Source organism: Pleurodeles waltl, chromosome 1_2 (genome assembly GCF_031143425.1).
Source record: "Pleurodeles waltl isolate 20211129_DDA chromosome 1_2, aPleWal1.hap1.20221129, whole genome shotgun sequence".
NCBI classification, from domain to species: domain Eukaryota; kingdom Metazoa; phylum Chordata; class Amphibia; order Caudata; family Salamandridae; genus Pleurodeles; species Pleurodeles waltl.
Window position 1 is genome coordinate 317934355 of NC_090437.1, and position 20997 is coordinate 317955351.

At 43.2% G+C, this 20997-nt stretch overlaps 1 protein-coding gene across 1 annotated transcript in view; it reads left to right on the top strand.

Annotated features, from left to right (window-relative positions):
- FREM1 (FRAS1 related extracellular matrix 1) overlaps positions 1-20997 on the top strand; it is a 684067-nt gene that overhangs the window by 39933 nt on the left and 623137 nt on the right. Inside the window, exon 2 of the mRNA XM_069238818.1 lies at positions 6601-6702. The gene's annotated coding sequence lies outside the window, so the exon portion shown is untranslated. The remainder of the gene's footprint in view (positions 1-6600; positions 6703-20997) is intronic.

Sequence of the window (20997 nt, forward strand, 5' to 3'; positions counted from 1 at the left end):
AGACCGTAACCTTTTCATCCTGCTGAGTAGTTCAGCTCCTCCTTGTTTGCTCAGTTCACAGTAGCACAGTGAGCTAAAGTTGATAGTTTGGAAAAATGACTCCTCTAAAGGTCCCTTCTCTGGCGAACACTGTCCCAGAACTGGTGTGCAGGTGCTTCTGTAAATACTATCAATTACATGTTACTCACTAGAGGGGCTTAATAATTATCTGAGTTGAGAGCAAGGGGGCTATATCTGAGATAGCTTAAATTTAAGTTTTGTGTAAAATCAAAACCATCCTCCAATCTAGGGAAATACATCAATTGTTTTTGCCTTGACTTTGGTGGGATTTTCCACGTAGCCAGTGTAGCTACACTGGTGCAAATCGGTTGATGTTGTTTATGTTGTAGTGTCAGCAAGTCAAGCCACAATGTTGTGTTTGTTAGGTGACAGCAGGCCTAACAGTGAAGTTCGTAGGGAGAAGGAAAGCAGCAAACCATTTTCTGCAACAAATTGTTTCTGAGACCCACAATGCAGCTCTAATTTAGAGAAGATGGCACTTAACAAATGAAAAAGCAGGATATTGCATCCATCTTAGAAAAAGAGTGCCTGGGAAACCACCATGTTCTATAACTTAAAACAAGTGTTGAATGGACACTTGTGCCAATACACATATCATTGAACACATACATGTAGAACTCTCACACCACACTCACTATAGATGAAGAAAGGCAAGAACTCCAGTTTTGAGTTGCTGGCCCGACCTTTACAGGAGAGGGATAGTAAACATTCCCCCCGTGTGCAGGCAGACAAGCCAGCACCCTGAAGTATGATCTGCTGACACTACAGTGAATTACCTCAAAGCATCATATAATGTTGCAGTGGCCACCCGCAACTATGGTTGAAGATACACTCTAATCCCAATCTGGCCTTGTAATCCTCAGTGTCCCAGTTCCCAGTGGTCGCTAGTGGTTGTGGAAAATTTCTGAGGTGGCACGAGTCCTTAATACTTTGATTAAGATTTATCCATTTTGGCATGAGTTTACTTATATCTTACATCCACATAGACCCATGTCAACCATTATATAAATTGTCCGGATAATTCCTTTGGGTAGTGGGATTATTGGCTAGTTTTAGGGTGTTCAACCTCTACAAAATAGACTCTAGCTGCTGAGCCATTTAAATATGTTTCGGCTAGGAACTCAAAGAGACACTGTTTTAGAAATACCTTATTGAAGTCAATGCTTCCAATAAACCTGATCTCTCTGCATTGCATGGCATGATGGGGCCTGAGAGACTTACTATTATCTGAGAGTGAATTGCTTAAGTAGAGATTTTTCAGAAAAACCTGAATGCAAACATGTGCTTATAGACCATTGCCAAGAGAACTTTGATAGCTAACAGCATTATTAAAGCTAATGATTGCTCGAGGGCTCATTGTTATTAGGTTGGCAGCAGTTGAAGTTGAGAGTGATTTAATAACGTTTGCAGTTTTATCTTTTCACTATTTGTTGCTAGGAGCTTCTGGTGTACTTTGTTGATGATCATTTTTAGAATTCTATCAGTTTACAGTATAATTAAGTCAAATACGTTTACTATTCACACAAAGAAATATATGTGTATATCTCCATAGTCAAAGATTTCTGCCTGCACCTGGGTCAGAATCTACACACTGATGGTATTCCTCATTTTCTAGTGGAAGTATTCACACATGGCGAAGGCACGAGTTATAGTTACCTAAGGGCGCGAATTTTAGTACTTAAAAAACCTCTAACTATCACTGCTGAATTTCTATGGTTTTGTACGAGTAACTTCAGGACCAAACTATAACGTCCCTGTAACCTTTGTCCTACTCCCGCGCGCAGTAGGGGTTGCCGACAAGGGATGGCCTGCAGCCAGTGCCTGCGGCCAACGCCCCTAACCACCCATCCCGATACTGTGCACAGCCCTTTGCGCATGCATGACGGAAATTGGCCGCGACCTCTCTGGGTGTGAGAGGCTGTATCTGGGTGTAAGAGTTGCTGTTAGAGTGTCTGCCTGGGTATGAGAGTGCATACATCAGTGTTTTAGTGGGTGTGTCAGTATGTGCGTGGGTCTGTGAGTGGGTGCATCAGGGTGTCAGTGGGTCTGTGAGTGGGTGTGTGATGTTTGAGTGGGTGTGTGAGTGGGTGCATAACTGTCTGAGTGGGTCCGAGTGGGTGAGTGAGGGACTGACTGGGACTGTGAGTGAGTTCATGAGGGTCTGAGTGGGCCTGTGAGTGGGTGCGTGAGTGTCTGAGTGGGGCCGTGGGTGGGTGCGTGAGTGTCTGAGTGAGTCTGTGAGTGGGAGAATTGATTGAAATAGAGTAAATAAAGTGAGAGAGAGTTTTTTAGGCTTTGTTGTTTAATATACTAGAATGAGATATTTGTCTCCAATTTAAAATAAAAATGTATTTGTTTAAAAAAAAATATCTAATCATTTGTTTAAAAAAAAATGTAAATGAGTCCAACTGGACTCGAACCCCCAAAGCTCAGTGTGAAGGTGTGCGACCTTCACTCTGAGGTATGATGTTTACATTTTTTTTTTTTTTTTTTAGCCCTTTCTGGGCTTTCTGGGATCCTGGGGGAGCCATTAAGGGCTCTACTGCGGTCTCTATATATTTATTTTTGTATTTAAAAAAATATATTTTTTTAAATAAATAGCCCTTACCTGGCACTGTGGGGGAAGCCTTAAGGCTTCCTTCGCAGTGCCATTGCTTCAGCAAACAGGGAGCTGCTTTAACAGCAGCTCCCTGCTTGCTGAAGCATTTCATCTCTGTTTCCTCTATGTATGCAGGGGACAGAGATGAAAGCTTCAGATTTTGACAACGGGACCTGCTTTACAGGTCCCACTGTCAAAACCCAAAGAGTTTTCTGTGGCTTAGCTACAGCTGCAAAGCTGGAGCCAAGCCACAGCAAACAGCTATGTCCTGGGGGTGGGAACACCGGGACATAGCAGGAGCCGCCTGGGGGGTGGTGGTCCCCAGGGCCATCAGATGCTCCACGAGGGGGGCCACACGCCCCCCTCCAACATTTACATAGCCCCTAGGGGTGTTGGTCACTGGGGCGCGGGAGTCCCAAATGGACCCCATTCACATTTTTAAAGCTTTGCCACATGGGGTAGTTGTTTCTGGGGTGTGGGGAGGGGGGGGCACAGGCCCCCAGCATATATTTAAAGCAAAGCCTTGGGGGTGGTAGTCCCTGGGGCACTTCACTTTTTTTAACCTTTGCCCTGGGGGGGTGGTGGTTCCTGGGGCATGAGGGGGGCGCAGGCCCCCACACATATTAAAAGCAAAGCCCTGGGGGGTTGGTGGCCCCCTTCCCTTTTTTTAAGCTTTGCCCCGGGAGGTGGTCATCCCCGGGGTGTCGTGGGCCCCCCACATATATTTCACTCAAAGCCCTGGGGAGGTGGCAGTCCCCAGGGCAGCGGGGAGGCCCGCCCCTCCCCACATATATAAAAATGAAAAAGCCCTGGGGAGGTACTAGTCCCCAGGGCAGTGGTGGGGCCAGGGGCCCCCTGCATATTAAAAAAATGAAAGCTCCAGGGAGGTGATAGTCCGGGAGCCCCCCCCCACACAACATTTTAATGCTTCCAGCCCACTCAGGAGCCTATAAAAAAAAGCGCTGGAGCCAATGCTTATGTTAAAAAAAAAAATGTGCCTTGAATATCGCAAATTTGCAGAAAAAAAATAATTTAAAAACTCCCTCTGTGCCCCGCCCAACCAGTGCTAAGGGTTCCGGCTGTCTCTACTCTGGCCCCTTTTATTTATTTTTTGACTTTTTTACTGGGACTCGGCTGATGCCGAGCCCCAAGTTGGCTGCCAACACTTCCTGGTTTGAAGTGTTGGCAGCCAATCAGAGCTGTGCATTTCCTTGCACAAACTTGTCTTTGTTTGTGAATACTTCACGGCCTGAGATATGCAAATTTGAATTTCCCTAAATTTCTCAAAAACTACTGAACGGATTTTCAGAAATTAACAAAAAGCACAATCTGCTTTCTGGCAGCTAGCTTTCTGCCAAATTTGGTGTTATTCCACCCAGCAGTTTGGTCTGTAGATGTTTTGACAGATCCTACAGAAATTAACATGGGAAATGCAACATTTTTTTACCTCCTTTTTCTTAGTCCCCCCTTGACGGGCCACCCCGAAACTTTCCGTGCACACCAAGAATCACTGGGCCACTTATTTTTGGAAAATGTTGTGAAGATTCGTCCAATAGATCATCCGCTGTGGAGTCTCTTTTGTGGTGTATTTGTTGTGTCACTGATGCAAGTGTGTTGCACAAATGCTTTACACATGACTTCTAAGGATAAGCCTGACTGCTCTGTGCCAAGCTACCAGGGGTGAGCACAGGATATCTTTGGTGTGTAACTTACTAGCTCTGACTGTGGTGGGATCTGCCTGGGTGAGTTGCAAACCCAAGCCAACCAGAAACCCATTTCTAACATATAAGTTGAGACAAAATGTACTAAACACATACTTATATTGTAATTGAAATGGATTATAATATGCTCATCTATATCATGTCATAATTTCCTTTGAAGGTCCTCTGTTTTCTGCCCAGGTGCCACCTCCCACTACTTCATCTTCTGCTCCAATCAATGCACCAACATATGGACTTGTTACATACAGCAAATGAATCTTCAGAAAGATCAATTGTAATTTGAATAACCATAATTGTCTCTGAATATGTGTATGGATATTAGGATATGTAACATATTATTCACATTCTAAAAATATATATGTGTATACATGTATAAATACATATTTATGAACAAGATATAGGCCCAGATTTACAGGAATCTCTCGTGCCCCCCTACCACCACCTAATGGCACGATGGGTAAGCAGTATTTACAATACGGCACACCATGGTGCACGTTAAGCCAATAGTGTCAACATTTTATATGCTATTGTGGTGCTTTGCTGCAATAGTGTCAAAAATGTGGACGATAGTGCAGCAAATTGCAAGAAGGCCCATTGATTTCAATGGGTGCGTCCTTTTAATGCCTGCTTTGAGCAGACATTAAAAATGACACCAGAAATGGTGCAATTAAATCTTGTAGATTGCATTGCACCATTTCTGTGGGCCCCTTAACACCACCCTTGCATACATTATGCATGGCACAGCGGGACATAGTGCACCACTTTGTAAATATTGCACAGCAATTTTTGCCTCGTTGAGCCACATTTGCTTAAAAAAATTATGCTAATGTGATGCAAGGAGGCGCAAGGGCCTTGTATATCTGGCCCATAGTTTCTTCAAATGAGTATAACTGTGAATATAGCTATAACTGCGGAATTTCTATGGTTTTGTATGGGTAAAACCTGAACCTAACTATAACGTCCTCGTAACCTTTGTTTTATTAGTGAATTTCTAAATTTCTATGATCTTTTCAATGTAAAGTAATATATAAAAACCGTACTTTAAGTGGCCAGGCCCTTTAGTCAACCTGTTGCATGCCCCATCCCATGCTGCGCACATCTTTCGACCAGGCTGGGCGCAGTTATGGTTTGTGAGTGGTTGAGGTTTCCACCCCCGGGCTTCAGAATTTGCGGATCTATCGCAGATTTTTGCTGAGGGTCGCCCTGTTCATCCCAGTGGATCCTCAGATCCATGAATCAGCCCAAAAAAAATAATAATGTTAATGGGGAATTTTTCGCCCATTAGGGTTCCTCTGGGACCCATTTATGTCTCCTGTGGGGTCAGGATACTTTTATTATGTTTTCTTCCTGGGGGCCCGGCCAAGAAACAAAGTGGTGACCGCAACTTTTCTTCCAGGTTGGGCCAGACAATCAGGGTATTGCTTTTCACCCCGATCCGTGCATCCCCCATGGGTAGATACGCAAAGGATCCACATCCCTAGATATCTATATTTTTCCTTTAATAACTCTGAAACTACTGAACAGATTTACACCAATTTACAAAAAGGGCTCTTTCTACACTAAGATCTAGCTTTCAGCCAAATTTTGTGTAAGTCTGTTCAGTGGTTCGAGGTAAAGCCATGTTTAAAAACTGCAAAATCCCCATAGACTTTGCATGGGGATAAAGTGTTTTGGGACTCCCCTTTTTCTCATCCCAGGCTTGATGAATCACCATGAAACCTCCAAGGCAACAGCTGAAATGACTGGCAAAGTAGTCTTGAAATTTCATAAAGGTTCGTCAAACGGCGTCAAAGTTTTTAGCAAAACAAAAAATGTTCTCTCTATGGGCAACATTGGCCCTAACTATTACTACCTACTGGCTATCACCAGTAGGTAATATATACCTACAGTGTCAATAATACTATGGTGGTTGCTGGTGTCAACTCTAAATCCCACGCATCAAGTGACACCAGAGTACTCCCTGCAAGCATCAATTCAACTATCTGCCATCTGCCAGTCAGGTACGTCTGACATACATGTACTACTATCCAGATCTATGTGTAACTTATTTTCATCTTTTCTAATTTCTAAGAAATGTCTGTCCATTGACCAGTTCCTCTATTTGAAAAACCAAGTCATATTTAATCACTTTGTTCAGCCTTGATACAACTTGAGCAACCTATCACAGTTCTCCCTAGCCCCACGTCACAATTCTGATGTTAATCTTTGCTTTTTTATCAGCAGCTGGATCTAGGGACACATGTCCACCACCTTCTTCCAGGACTATGTTTCAATAGCTGGCATGTGGTACGTCCACAAAGGAAGCATGAATTGCAGGAGCAGGTAAGAAACTATAATATCTCATTTGTTTGGGTATATATTGTTGTTCAACTAAACATGTATAATAGCCTAATGTACCATATATCTATGTTAAAGTGCCTTCTGTTGCTTATGTTTCTACAACATCTATGTTTTAGGCGCATACACAATCTTTAATGTCAAACTTACTATATAAATTACTATTTTCTCTTTAGCTGTTAGCGATCAAGAGACTGACAATGAGGTGTTACTATCAATAAGTCCTCCACTTACAGCATACAGTCCTGGGAGAAAACCCTATCCTGTTCCAAAGTGCCTTGCATGCAGCCTCCCCAGCTGAAGAAAAGGAGGTGATAGCTCACAGCAAACGCACATCCCTAAAAAGACATGAAAGCTGGTCAGCAGTATCCCTTCTAGATAAAGCCTACGTTCGTAAGTCAATAGGCAGCACCTACAAAGCCACTGATGCCTATAGCACTTACAAAGGGCTCTCATGAACGCAGTCCTCAGCCTGCAGGTACCTATGTTGACTTCCCTCCTCCACTCTCCAATGCACATGCAACTCCAGACTTCTCTCAATCGTCTGAGACAAAAGAAACACATGGTGAGGAAGACTTCTACCTTGTTCAACAATTTCCCTCCCGCAATGGAGCAGATGTCATCTCACTCTGTATTGGGCAACCTGCTGGCAGTCACACATCCACACCTGTAGGGAGGTTGGCATGGTGCAATCGATGGGTCATTTTTTTCAACAAGAATCCTCTGTTCAGGGGGATAGTGGTCAAATGGTGTAGAGCATGCACAACATCAAAACCAACCAGGAACATGTCCTAAGTTTAAGCGAGTGACCCACCCATTCCTGGGAAAAAATTAAGAAATGTTTCTAACATATGGCGAATTTACACCAAGAACATCATCCTTGTGTCATGAGAGCAGGGCGTATGGTATTATGCCTTTGCCATGCTTATAATTGGTCATATCACCCAGATTCTTGTGTCAAACTGCATGAGCAAGAAATGTGCCTCAGTCAACTGGGGGACAACACTAGCCAGCAAGACCCACTCCTCCTACTAAGCCTACCAACAGCCCACCTACACCCCCAACAACCTCGGTCTCAACCTGTTGTGGACCCAGTGTTGCCTAGCTGGAAACATAGATAATCCTCAGACCCACCCACTCCTTGGGCACAGATATTTACCACAACTTCCAGGAACAATTTACCCACTGCTTGTAGGCCCAGGTTCTTACAATGTAATAAGATCTGTCTCCAATGTTTCTAATCACTCACCCAAGCACTATCAATGTACATATAGAACCACTTTTATTGTGAAATGTTTTAAATAAACATCACTTGCACTTACCTTTCATCTATGTATCTTTTCATGTGTGCTTAGCCATAAAGATTTGTGTATGAGAGTAATGCAATGGAATGTATTAAAGACTTAAAGACAGTGGATCGTTTAACATACAGCTATACAGCAGCACACTCAAATACACATAAATCTATAATAATACTCTCTACATACAATGTAAATAAGGATAATACACAAAAGTAATCACTTTGTCCAAACATAAATAGTTCAAAGCAAAGTTAAAAAGTTCAAAAGTAATGTTTATATTCAAATAAACATCTAAAGTTAAACAAAAAGTGAAAGTCAGTTCACCAACCGAGATAGTGTCCAACATGCTTCTGTGGACTGAGTTACACATTTCCAGGCTATCATCAAGTACGTGGGTCAGAAAGTTCCCCTAGAGTTCCTCCATAGGCACAGGCATTTGGGTTTGAGGGACAGGACTGGACACCATGTAAAAATCTGAACAACATTAAGTGGGTTTAGTAATGGGGCAAGGCATACTGGGGGACACAATAACACTGGTTGCAGAGGGTGGGAGACAGAACAAGTGGAAATGGCTACAGTCCAGCAGGACAGGGTCAGCAAAGCTGTTGGTGCTGGTCAGCCTATGCCTCTTGGTTTGGCCTAGCCTCTGCCACATCTCTTTAAATTCCAGAGAAAGCATTTGCTGACCTTCAATCAGCTCCTGGTCTCCAGGAAAATATTCATGTGCACTTACTCAGGCAACTGATTTGGAAGCCAACCTAAGAGTGCAGAGGCACTAGGGGTGAATCTCATGCTCAGCTGATGATTTTCCAGATGGACACCTACTCTACGAAAAGTGGTAACCTCGGTGCAGCTTGAGGTACTGCTGCTGTGGGGGCCTCTCAAATTGTGAGGTGGCAATTTCAGGACCCATTGTTCTTTAGGACATCACAGAAGTAAATTGCAGTCATCCAGGAGCAGCCCCGCCATTCACCTTCTCCCGGCATATGATGTCCAGAAGGATGCCTCATGTAGGCTCCACAGCTTCTGCCTGGAGTCTCTCAGATTATCATCTCTGGGTAGGTGGACCGTTCATGCTTGTGGATGCACACTCCTCCTCTGATGATGGCCTCCTTTTCACGTGCCAGTGTGCTACCTAAGTTCATGGTTCATCTTTGCCCCATAACTTCTAGCTCCTGGAGGAATGGGTGGGGCCAGAACACCATTGTGCTTATAGCACGCCCTGTCTCCTGCAGTGCGGGAATCTGTATGTTGCTTTAGTTCTGGGGCTGAGACCCTTTTGACATTCTCCAATCCTCTCTGCAGGACTACAGCGCCCATAACTTTAAGCACCCGGAGGTGCTGTATTGAGCAAGGAGGAGGAGGCAGGGCCGGAATACCACTGCACTTATAGCACACCCCAGCCTCCTGCAGCGCGGGACCCTTGTGTGGCATTAGTTCGGGGGCTGAGACCCCTTTTGTCATTCTCCAATCCACGCTTCTGGACGACAATGCCCATAACTTCTAGCACCTGGAGGTGCTGCAATGAGCGAAGAGGAGGGGGCAGAGCCAGAACACCGTTGCGTTTATAACGCACCAGCCTCTTGCAGTATGGGACGCATGTGGGACGTGCCCGAGCCACACCCAGGCAAAGCCCAGGCCAAGGGCAGGCCCGTCTGCACCTGTCTAACACCAGACAAGCCTGGGCTTGGCCACACCTCTAACATCGGCTCTCCTGGGGTAAGAAGCCATATTTGTGATTTTTCGTTTTGAAACTTTTGTGTATTAATTACCTTGAGAGTGGGAGTTGCATCGTAAAGTCGTCTAGGGTGTGATATTATTTCCACCACCCTATTCCATCTAGCTTACTTCAAAAGAGTGAGGGGTATTTCTGAATCATCTCACATTTTTGGCCCCTTGCATATAAAATCAGGCTATGTGTTTACCAATGTCTACTTTTGCAGGTATGTTGAGGTCATCAGTGGGCACTCTGGACCAGCTGGAGAAGTTTGGGTGGTTACCAGTTTCGGCGGGAGTAGCTGCAGAATGTTGTTGGAGCTGGTACCAGGGCACTGTGGAGGTCCACTTGGAAAAGCACTGCACGGGTGGGCATAAAGATAATTCCGGTGGTCCCCTTGGAGTGTTGAGGTCACAAGGGGTGGGAGACCCTTAGAACATAGCTGGATCTACAGGGCACAGGGCACCGGGTGCAGGGCGAACCAGTGAGACAGAAGCTTGGCGCAAAGGTGCCCTTGGAAACAGGAGATAGGTAACGTTGAGTGTCGCTTGCAGGTCAGTGGGGGCACTCTGGTGGGAGATCCTGGGGTTTATAAAAGTCCCTTAACTTGGGCTTCCTCCTGGTCCTTTTTCAGTCTGGAGTGGGCTGCCCCTCTGGGTGACCAGTACCTAGGGCTATTGCACGGTTTGGCAACTGGAGGGTGCAGTGCTACCAAACTTGGCACACTTGCAGGGTTTGTTCTCATGGCCCATTGGGTGGAGTTTGGTCTGGCTGTAGTATCCGGTTCCTTGGTCAGCAGCCGGTCAGTGAAGTGGCCTTCACTGGGTCTTTCTTTGCGTGAGAGTGATGCCTTCACTCTGGAGAGAGATCTTTGGTGATTTTCGAAGTGTGGAGGTCCTCTGGAAGTTTGTAGAGTATGTCCAAACTCCAAGCAACCCCTCAGCAGTGATAGTCAAGTACTGGGTGCAGCAGACAGGGTTTGGTGCTTCTTCTAGGTGCAGCTGGCCTTCAGTTCGCGAGCCTTGGGTCTTCTTTGTTGCTGGTCTTGTTTTGTCCTTGGAATCTGATTTTCTGGTAGGGAGTACCTAGCAGTGACCAATGGGTCATCTACTTTAGGGTGGCTACAGCCACTATGTGACCACTTCCTGTGGGCAGAGGTCACTTCCCTACACCTGATTGGCTATTTTCCTTCCATGCAAGATGGAGGAAAATGAAACTGGGGGTCACGTTGATGCAACACCTTAGGGGTGGCGCCAGCTGGGGCTGATCACTCCTCCTGTCCTTTGTGTGGTTTTCTCGCTGTTGCTCCCACCAAAAGTAGGGGTTTGTAACAGGGATGGCCATCTGCTGCTAGCAGCAGGCTTAGGGGTCGAGTTTCAAAGGCGGTAAGCCCTTTAAAGCTCACTAGCAGGGCAGTGCACATTCCTGGGGGAGTGGTTGTTTGCAACTCCACACAGGAAGGCTTTGTTCTGAGACCCAGAGAGCAGGATCTCTCACCCCAGGGTTCCAGAATCTTGTCTGGTGGTGGCAGGCTGGTTGTGACCAGCCAGCAACCATGCCAGGGTAGTTAGCTTTTGCAGGGGACACCTCTAAGGTGACCCCTGGGTACCTTTTGTAATAAATCCAATACTGATACCAGTTTGGATTTATCATTCTGAGTTGTTTGATACCTAACAACCCAGGCTCCAGAGTAGCCATCAAGTAGCTGTGAAACTCATACTAACCAGTGTCCAGCACGTGTATTAAAATGGCTTATTTCTTCTCTTACTATATCCCAGGTTTGGCAAGGACACAGTAGGGGCATATTGCTGATGCACCTATGCCTACACAAACAGTTTAGTGCACCCTGATTTAGGGCTGGAAGACCTGCCAGAGGGGTGACTATATTGCATGCAGTGTGTAGTGGACAGGGTACACAGGCTGTGTTCCATGTCGAGTCTGCCTTTTAGGGTTGCATCTTAACAGTCAGCCGGCAATGGCAGTGTGGGATGCTTCTGGATGCATGACCCTTGAGGGTGGCACAATCTATGCTGCTGCCCTCAGGAGTCTACCCTTAGTATCCCAAGCCCTAGGTACCTAGGTACCATTTACTAGGCACTTACAGTGGCATCTAAAGGTACTGCCAATTGTCTCAATATCTTTGCAATTTTTAGGGAAAGAACACTGACACTGGAGACCTGGTTAGCAGGATCCCAGTGCACTCCAGTCCAAGTTGCATCCAGAAACCAGGCAAAAAGTGGAGGGTACTGCAACAGGGTGCCAGTTTTTCACACAACTGCAAAGTACACTGCTATTGACCACATGCTGGATAGGGCCATAGGGGTCTTTAACACAGAAATCGAATTGTCAGAGAGAAAATTGTCGCAGAATTACGGCACTGCTTCGCCAGATGCATCTCTGGTAATGGAAAGCACACAGATACCTATCTCCATCTTATATCCTGAGACAGACGCTACACTTTATACCACTTTGAATACCCCCACATGGGCTCTCATTAGCATGACTTCTGCAGCAGAAGAAACTGACAACTTGTGCCCCAACCCATGCTCGAAGCCAAATAAAACAGTAAAGGGATCAACCCGGAATAAAATAACCAGCAGCACTCAAAGATCTTCTAAAGCTTCACATAAGAGACATTTGCCTGAAACAGAGGGACTTCAAAAATATATTTCTATCTCATGCAACCTTCTGCTGGGGCATGGAATCGCTACTTGTTAGTCAGCACACCCTGGATCTTATTGTTGAAAGATATCTCAATCTCATAATGAACCTAATTAAACTTGCGCTTTCTCCCCTCTTTGCTCCCTTTGCCGCTATGGAGTCCCAGCTTGTGGTTTTAACAAATCACTTGGCTCACAATTCAGGAGCGATTGCCTAGAATACTGTGAAGCCTGCCCTGGTGAAGGTGGCCCCAGTGCAAGAGGAGCAGAATCTCCAAACAACTAAGGTCTAATCATATTAAAAGATGCCCCTGTGTTATCCTCACAAAATAGAGAAGACTATATGGCACTGAAAATCAAGTCAATCTTCTGGCTAAAAAACAACTGTGGCTGGAAGGGGGACCTATGCCAGGAAGTCGTTTACATTTGAAGGGTTGCTTGGTTGGGCATCCATCGGCAGGAGATAATTAATCTTGGGAGTCCCAGGACAGTGGACTTATTGCTGCAGCGACTCCCCCAGGTGAACCATTCTTTGGGCATTAGGGTATTTTTACAGATCTTATGATTCTCTTAGTCCAGCACCATGCTCATATGATGATAGAATCCACCATAACTATCAGTCTGCCTGTCAGCCATTGGTTTGCCATCAAGAAGCAAATCAGACAAAGGGTTGTCATCATCACACCCCACCTATTACTTCAAAAAGATTTGGGCCCATATTTATGCTTTTTTAGCACCGCGTTTGCGCCGCTTTTTGACGCAAATGCAGCGCAAACTTAAAAAATACAATTGTATTTTTGTAAGTTTGCGCTGCTTTTGCGTCAAAAAGCGGCGCAAATGCGGCGCTAAAAAAGTATAAATATGGGCCTTGATCCATTGTCCTAGTGAAATGAACAGGATGGACGGGAGGAGCCTGAAAGGTTAGGGACTTGCTCTAAGGATTTAGGCCCTCGCTACGACTTCAGCGGTCTTTTTAAAAGACAACCGAAGCCACTGCAGCCAGCATACCGCCAATGCTGGCGATATGCTGCCAGCCCTATTAGGAGTTTTCCCCTGGGCCAGCGGGCTAAAATAGCATTTCCTCCCACTGGCCCAGCAGAAAACTCATCACAACATTGATGCCGGCTCATAATCGAGCCGGCGGCAATGTTGTGGTGCGTTGGGTGCAACGTAATTCGGGCAGTGAAATGCGTGACGGGGCTGTCCATGGGGGCCCCTGCACTGCCCATGTCCATGCAAAGGTTAATCGAAAGTGGATTCATAATCGCCAGGTCAGCGCTGCTTGCAGCGCTGCCGTGGCGGATTGTGACCACCGAGACCGCCAGGCTGTCGACAGGTGGCAACCTGCCAGTGCCGGCGGTCAGATGTGGCCCATCTGCCACGGTCATAATAGGGCGGTCGGACCGCCCTGTCTGCAACAGTCCGACTGCCAAAGTGAGAGTGGCGGTCTTGAGACCGCCACACTCGTAATGAGGGCCTAAGTGTCACAAGAGGACCACCTTTGTGAAGGGGGGAGGTTAACTGAGGCCAGTACCCCCACAGGCTACATGGTAATTAAATCATGAAACATCACAGGAGTGTGAGATAAATTGAGGAGTTCAAACTGGCTAAGAATCATAAACTCTGCTTACCGAACTTGCCTACAAGAAACTTGTCTTTCTTAGTTTTTTTGTAGAATACTACATCTCTATACTTACCCCAGCTAGCCCCTCAGGCTGTGGCAGAGCACAGGAAGGCCTAGCGATGCTTTGCTCAACCTTAGCCCCTATTGTTAATAAGAAATCACTCACACGTTCCCCTTACTACCAATTGATGTTTTTACTTGTTGATCAGAAACATGAGGTTATCCTGATTAACTTTTATAACAATGTTTTTAATAGTACATTACGTGCAATTGTGGGATCGTTAAGAAAGGACTTAGATTAGTTTGAGAAGAATACTGGCACCGATTATATGTATATGTGTTTGTGGGCTTTACTTTGAGTAAATGCCAGCACATAAACAGTGCAATTTGTGGCTATAAAGATTGCTAGAACAACTGCACTTTCCCCATGATCCTTACGGTGAGGCTTTAAAAATTAAGTTATGTATAGATTAAAGCTGGAGAAGCTAATTGAGCAGGACAGGGAGGAGACTAGTGCCTGGCTACCCACGTTCTATGGAAACAGATGTTGCTTTATCATTGATCAAATAAGTATTTCAGTGAACAAAATGCATTTGTTTAAATCCCTCAAGATAAAACTATCTACCCGTAGAGATCATTCAATCCTTAAATTCACCCTTAATATTATTACCAAAATGAAGGGGTACAAATTAGCATCACCTATTAAAACTGTGGCCAGAAATTGTGTTTGCTTGAAATGGGCAGGCAGAAAATGAAACCAGGCACCTAGATACTGTAGTAAAGGAAAACCTAAAGCCTTTAATACCTGCACCGAATGGGGTGTGAACTACAACAGGCTTCTGGTGGCTTTTCAAAACATTACATCAGCAATTGTAGATAACTTAAGAGCACCATATAAGGATCGCTTTAATACTAGTAAGGGTCATGGGTGGTTTGGCAAACACTGTTCTACAGAAAACCAGAATCTAAGAAAAGCCTTACAACAATCTCCTAGAAATAGAGGAGATATTAAAGAGCCAACAAGTTAGCACTAATGAAAAGGAAAAACATACTCCAAGAGCAGGTGTGGGCAAACTTGGAATGTGCTGCAGAAAATGGGGATTCCACCATGTTTTGGAAAACTGTTAAATCCATTTCTCAAGGATAACCTCTAGACAATTGTGGAGGTGCTAGTTGATCCAGGAGCTTGGATTTACCATTTTGGAGGGATGTTTAGTCCAAATAACATAGATATCTCTTCACTTCCAGATAGTTCACACTCATCATCGTTCAAATCCCTAAAGCCAATAAGTATAGAAAAAGTTACTCTAGCTTTAGAAAACAGCACTCTTTGGAAAACGCCGGGTCCAGACGGGGTCCCAGTTGAGGCTTTCAAATCTTAAACATCCCTATGGATGCCTATACTAACCCTAGTTTTTAATGCAGCGGCTAAAGGATATTTGCCTTCAACTTGGGGTGACAGCATTATTGTACCCATATTTAAAAAGGGGGACAAGGAAGATGCAAAGTGCTTTCACCCAATATCCTTATTAGATTCTTCTGTCAAAACTATGGGCAGGGTGATTTTAGGCAGGCTAGAAACATCGACCCTGGAAAATCAGATATTGACAGATTCACAATACGGTTTTAGAAAATATATTGGTACAGTGGAGGAGTACATTAACCTACATTTAATAATTAGCAAATACATAATGGCATGTCAGGGGCACATTCATCTCTGTTTTGCAGAGCTGAGTAGTGCCTTCGACCTAGTCAATCATGCTAAATTGTGGCAGACCTTAATGAAGCTTGGTGCCCCAGCAGATATTGTATGCCCTCTTTCAAAACTGCATGCATCCTTTTCAACTAGTGTACATTTCAGGAAAAATGGGGAATGCACGGATACATTCTGTGTGACAAGAGGAATCAGGCAGGGTTGTGTCTTTGCCTCCATTCTTTTTTATTTGATATTAATGGGGTGGACACTTCTCTTCAGAGGGTAAAATCTGACACACCTAGAGTTGGCACCCAAATTATTCTACTGTACGCAGATGATGCAGTGTTGCTGTCTAGGATGGCAAATAGCGTCCCACATTTTACTGATTAATTTTGCAGCTTCTATGGAGGGCAGAGATTTAAAACATAATTTCACTAAAACATCTCACGTACAGTATGTTTGTGGAGCAGGGAGAAAGAGGGGTAAAAGTCATTATGTAGCAGGACGGAAGCTTGAACAAGTGAATACTTTTAGCTACCTGCGTATATTATTATTATTTTCACAAAAGGGACCCTGGAGACCACAGCTCAAAACCACAAATCTTACATTTCTAAGACCTTCTTTCATGGTTTTTAATTTTGCTCAAAAACTTAGCTCAAACCCATTAGAGAAATGCTGAAAATGCTCAAACGTAAATATCTCCCAGTTGCATTATATGAGACACCGGTATGGGATATGACCAATAGCAAAATGATCAAGACACAGGAAAATTCCTTTTTATGTAGGCTTTTGGCGGTACCCCATTCAACCCCAACCTATATCACCCACAAATTTCTAGATGTATTGCATATTGAAGACTCTGTTCACCTTGTACAGTGACAAAATGATGCAGCATTTGGAGCAAAAAAAGTACCAAGATGACTAGAGACATCATAAGGGATTGACTAGAACAGTGGTTCCCAAACTTTTGACTTCTGTGGACCCCCACTTTATAGTTATTGGAACCCGGGGACCTCCACTGAATCATTACTGGAATCTGGGGACCCACCCACTGAGTCATTACTAAAAGCTGTAGACCTAATCTATGAATATTATTTAGTTTTCTAAGCAGTTGCAGATCCCCTGAGGAGGCTTTGCGTACCCCAAGGGGTCCCCCGACCACAGGTTGAGAACCACTAGCCTAGAACTTGACAATTATGATAAAATACAATGGATGCGGTATGTAAATAACTTATTGTAGGATCTTGATGATCTTATCAGTATTTTGCCCCCTCTAGTACTCTGCAATACAGTAAAAAAGAACTATGCTAACTATTGATAGATATTATCTGGGATTGTTGAAACAGGGGACTCAAGCTTACCTGATAAACGTACCAAATACCCAGGACAGATTTTATTTAACCAGGTTACATTTTCAGGTGCTTCACTATCTAGTCGCATTCCCAAACACCCAGGAGTGGTCAGGAAATTTAGTGAAGTGCCCATGTGATGGAAAAGCTGGCTAATTAACCATTCATTTCATGTTGTTCTGTAAATTTTATATGCGAGTATTGCGACCACCATTTTTATCACAGAGTCTCATTTATTATAAGGAGGGTTTAAAATTTGTTATGTAATCTGGCTGATGCCTACACATACTATGTAACCTTGATCTATATTAGGTCCACAATTAGGAGGTGTAAGACACTCATACATTTAAAAAAGGATACCTTATGAGGAAGGTTACTTTGGGGCTTGGTTCACTATTGTTTTTGTGTTAATTGCATTGCTAATTGTTAATCCCCTGACCTATTAATTTTGAAATGGGACCATCCTGATATACAACTGTTAAAATGGCATTGTGCTAGTAATGTATATCTTTTTTAATTACTTTTGGACAAGTTTTATGATTGTTTTTTTATTGTGTTAAACATTTGTAGTGATTGTTTTTAACCTAAGCACATGTAGCTCTACATGAAACATCATCATCCCTACATTTTTGCATTCATGATATTTACACAGTGGTTTTATTTTGTCATCAATCATTAAGGGCCATGATCTTGTCCCCTACCGCATTTAATGTTCTAAACCTTGAAATGCAAGAATTGCCTTGGTAGTTGTCTTAACCTCTCAATAGCTCTGTATGAAATTACTGCTATTACGACTTGTGATATTTAACATGCCCTCGTCCCACCTATACCCAGGACATTCACCCTAGGAAACCAGATGCTATCACTCCATTCCCATTCCTGTAACCTCACTCTGCCAATTTGCACTATATGTCCAGCAATTCGGGTGTAGTCATGTTCAAAATCCCAACGGGAAATTGCAAGAGGGAAATGCATTTTGGGATCCACCTTTTTCTCAGCCCTGCTTGACGGATCACCCAGAAACTTTGAATCTTTCAAGATAGCACCTGAAGTGAGTGACAAACTAGTTTTTAAAGTTATGTGAAGATTTGTCAAATGGCGCCAGGTCCTAACTATAACTACCTACTGGTGACAGTAGGAGAAATATATATATATTTTAATGTTACAGTGATGTTATACTTAGGAGACAATCCCAGTTGCAACATTACAATGAAACTAAAAGTAAATAGTTTACTGAAGTGACTGTAACCGAGCCCTGAAGTAACTACCACTCGCGCTCCCGCCATGCACAGTGTTGCCATCAATAATGTAATTTCAGATGAGTGCAGTGATGTTATCAATGATGTTATAAAGCATATCATGAGTTTTTTGCTGTGTGAGGGTATAAGCAGTGAATTACAAGGGCGTGAGTTATAGCTACTTCAGGGCTCAATTATAGTTACTTCAGTTACCTATTACTGGTGAATTTCAGTGTTCATTTTTAGTTTAAAATGTAATGTTGCAACTACAAATGTCACCTAACTACAATTGTCACTTTAACCTTTGTTGGGTTTTTGAGTGAATTTCAGAAGTTTTTTAGGATAAGTTGCTGTTGCTATATAAAAGGCAGGTCGATTGGTTTTGTCAAGGGTCCATTGTAATGTCTGTTGATAAACATATAAATAAAGCAGTTGTAGTCAAAACAATTTTAAACAAGTGTGAGACTCTTTTTTGTACACTCTTCAAGCCATACAATGCAGTCATAAAACCAACCACAAGGAACCCCTGCATTCCCAAGCTGGAGAGTAAAAGCTCCACGTGTGGCAATTGTTAAAAAAAATGATCAACCATTCCTGGGGTGAAGTTATATAGACCCCCATGAAACATAAGGTTCTTTTTTTTAGTATTTCTGGGGAGCGGCTGTACTCCCTGCAGCCCTCCCACAACACTTAAAAAATTCTGGTGGTCCCCTTCCCACATTAGCACATCAACATCCATGAAAATATATTTAAATGGATCCTAACAAGAGCCTTATGTGGTGCTTTTTTGCAGAGCAGTGAATAAATAATAATAATAAAATAAAAAATATTTAATAAATATTTCACTGTTATAATTCAGAAAGTAAATAAATAAAATAGATTTATTTTATTAATAAACATTAATCATTTTCCCTTTTCTTTCCCAATAGAAGATCTCCACCACAGTGGAGGGGATCTCGATCATGGTGGCAGAGATCTCTACTAAGGATCTCTGCGTATATGTGACAATTTACAAGCAGCAACTTAACACTTGTAAATTTGGCTCTAGCTTCTGGTTTCGGGAGAAGGACATATGCAAGTCTACACTTTGGGGTAAATGGACACTCTGAAATGGTGCATAGCCCAAAGTAGTAAATGTACCCCAAAGTGTAACAGTAAATTTATATGTGTAGGTTTACTTAGGTGTAAATTTCCATTGGTGAATAGGCTGTCTAGAATGTGCTGTAATATTCTTCAGAGGAGGATTTGTGAGGAGCAGGTGAATGTTCTTCCTCGCAATCACAATTTGTAGTTGAATAACCAAACATTTTTTTAAAGTTCTAAACTATTTTATCAGAATTAGGAGACTGAAAGTGAAACATAAAACAAACATTAAGGAAATAAAATAACTCTTGTAACACAGATGAGTGGAATTTCAAGGTGAAGATTGAGGAGGGGAAGACTGACTGTAGGCACACAACTAACGAGACAGAAAAAATTAAAAAACAAACAAAAAACTGATACATTTTAAGCTACAATTTTGAAATAATTTACTGTAAATTTTATATCTCTTTGCATTGTTTTGACCTAGACTTCTTAATTTCAAAATTATTTCATTTTGGTATTCAAATGTCTACAACTTCACTCTTTTCAATTGGCATTTTATTTATTACTATGAGAGGACATAATTGGCAGGATTCCACAGAATTCAACAGAATGCCATTAAAATTCAGCAAGATTCTGCAGAATGCTGCGAATGCCTGGAGTGGGCATTTGGCGCTATTTTCTTAGTACAAAATGCACCCTCGTATCCAGAAATGGGTCGGAAGAAGCTTTAATCTGCAGTCGTTTTTTTTTCATAAAGGGACTGCTTCCTCTTCCAGCCCTGTTTGAAAACCGGTACAGTGATGATTAATTCCACAGGTGGAGCAGCGGAATTTTTAGTAATTCCGCGTTGCAAGAGAAATGCGGAATCACTAAACTCCTCCAATTCCACCGGCCACCATTACTGTTTGCTTAAGTAATGTTCGGACCATTTAATGTGGTAGTGACTAAGGGCCATTTGTACGAACACTTTTTCCCATAGACACAGAATGGATAAAAACCTTTGATACATCTGGCCCTAAGAGAGAGAGTTTAGATGCGCTATCACATAGGTGAGCACTGGGGGCGCAAAGGTAAGAAGACACAAGTCGCTGTCACAGTTTTGGAATGACTGTGCATTAAGTAGTTGAAGAGCTGGAGCAGCACTGTATCACCCAAGGAGGCAGTATTAACTGGTTGCTTGCCAAAGGAAGTTCCAAGGAATATGCAGCCTTTGTTTGCTAATATAGCAGCACTTGTTGACATATTTAAAGTAAGCAACTGAGCACAATGTAATAAAATATAAATAGCAATACAATTAAACATCATAACAGGGCACATCACAACTAAACGGTAAAAACAAAATACAATTACTGTAATGAAGCATAAAGCACAACAAAAACCCAATCCACAGCAACACCCTAACAAAGTGCAACAGCACGTGTGTGCACAAACATTCTTGTTACTCATTACCACCTTCAGAATCATGTTTTCGTAATATTGTGGTAAAAAGCTCTAAATTACCAGCGAGGAGCTAGAATAGCACCCGTCAGAAATGTTTTGAGATTTTGCCTGATCTGTTCTAATAATGGTCCACACGCTTTTTTCTTCCTCTCTGCTTGCTGCCAAAGTC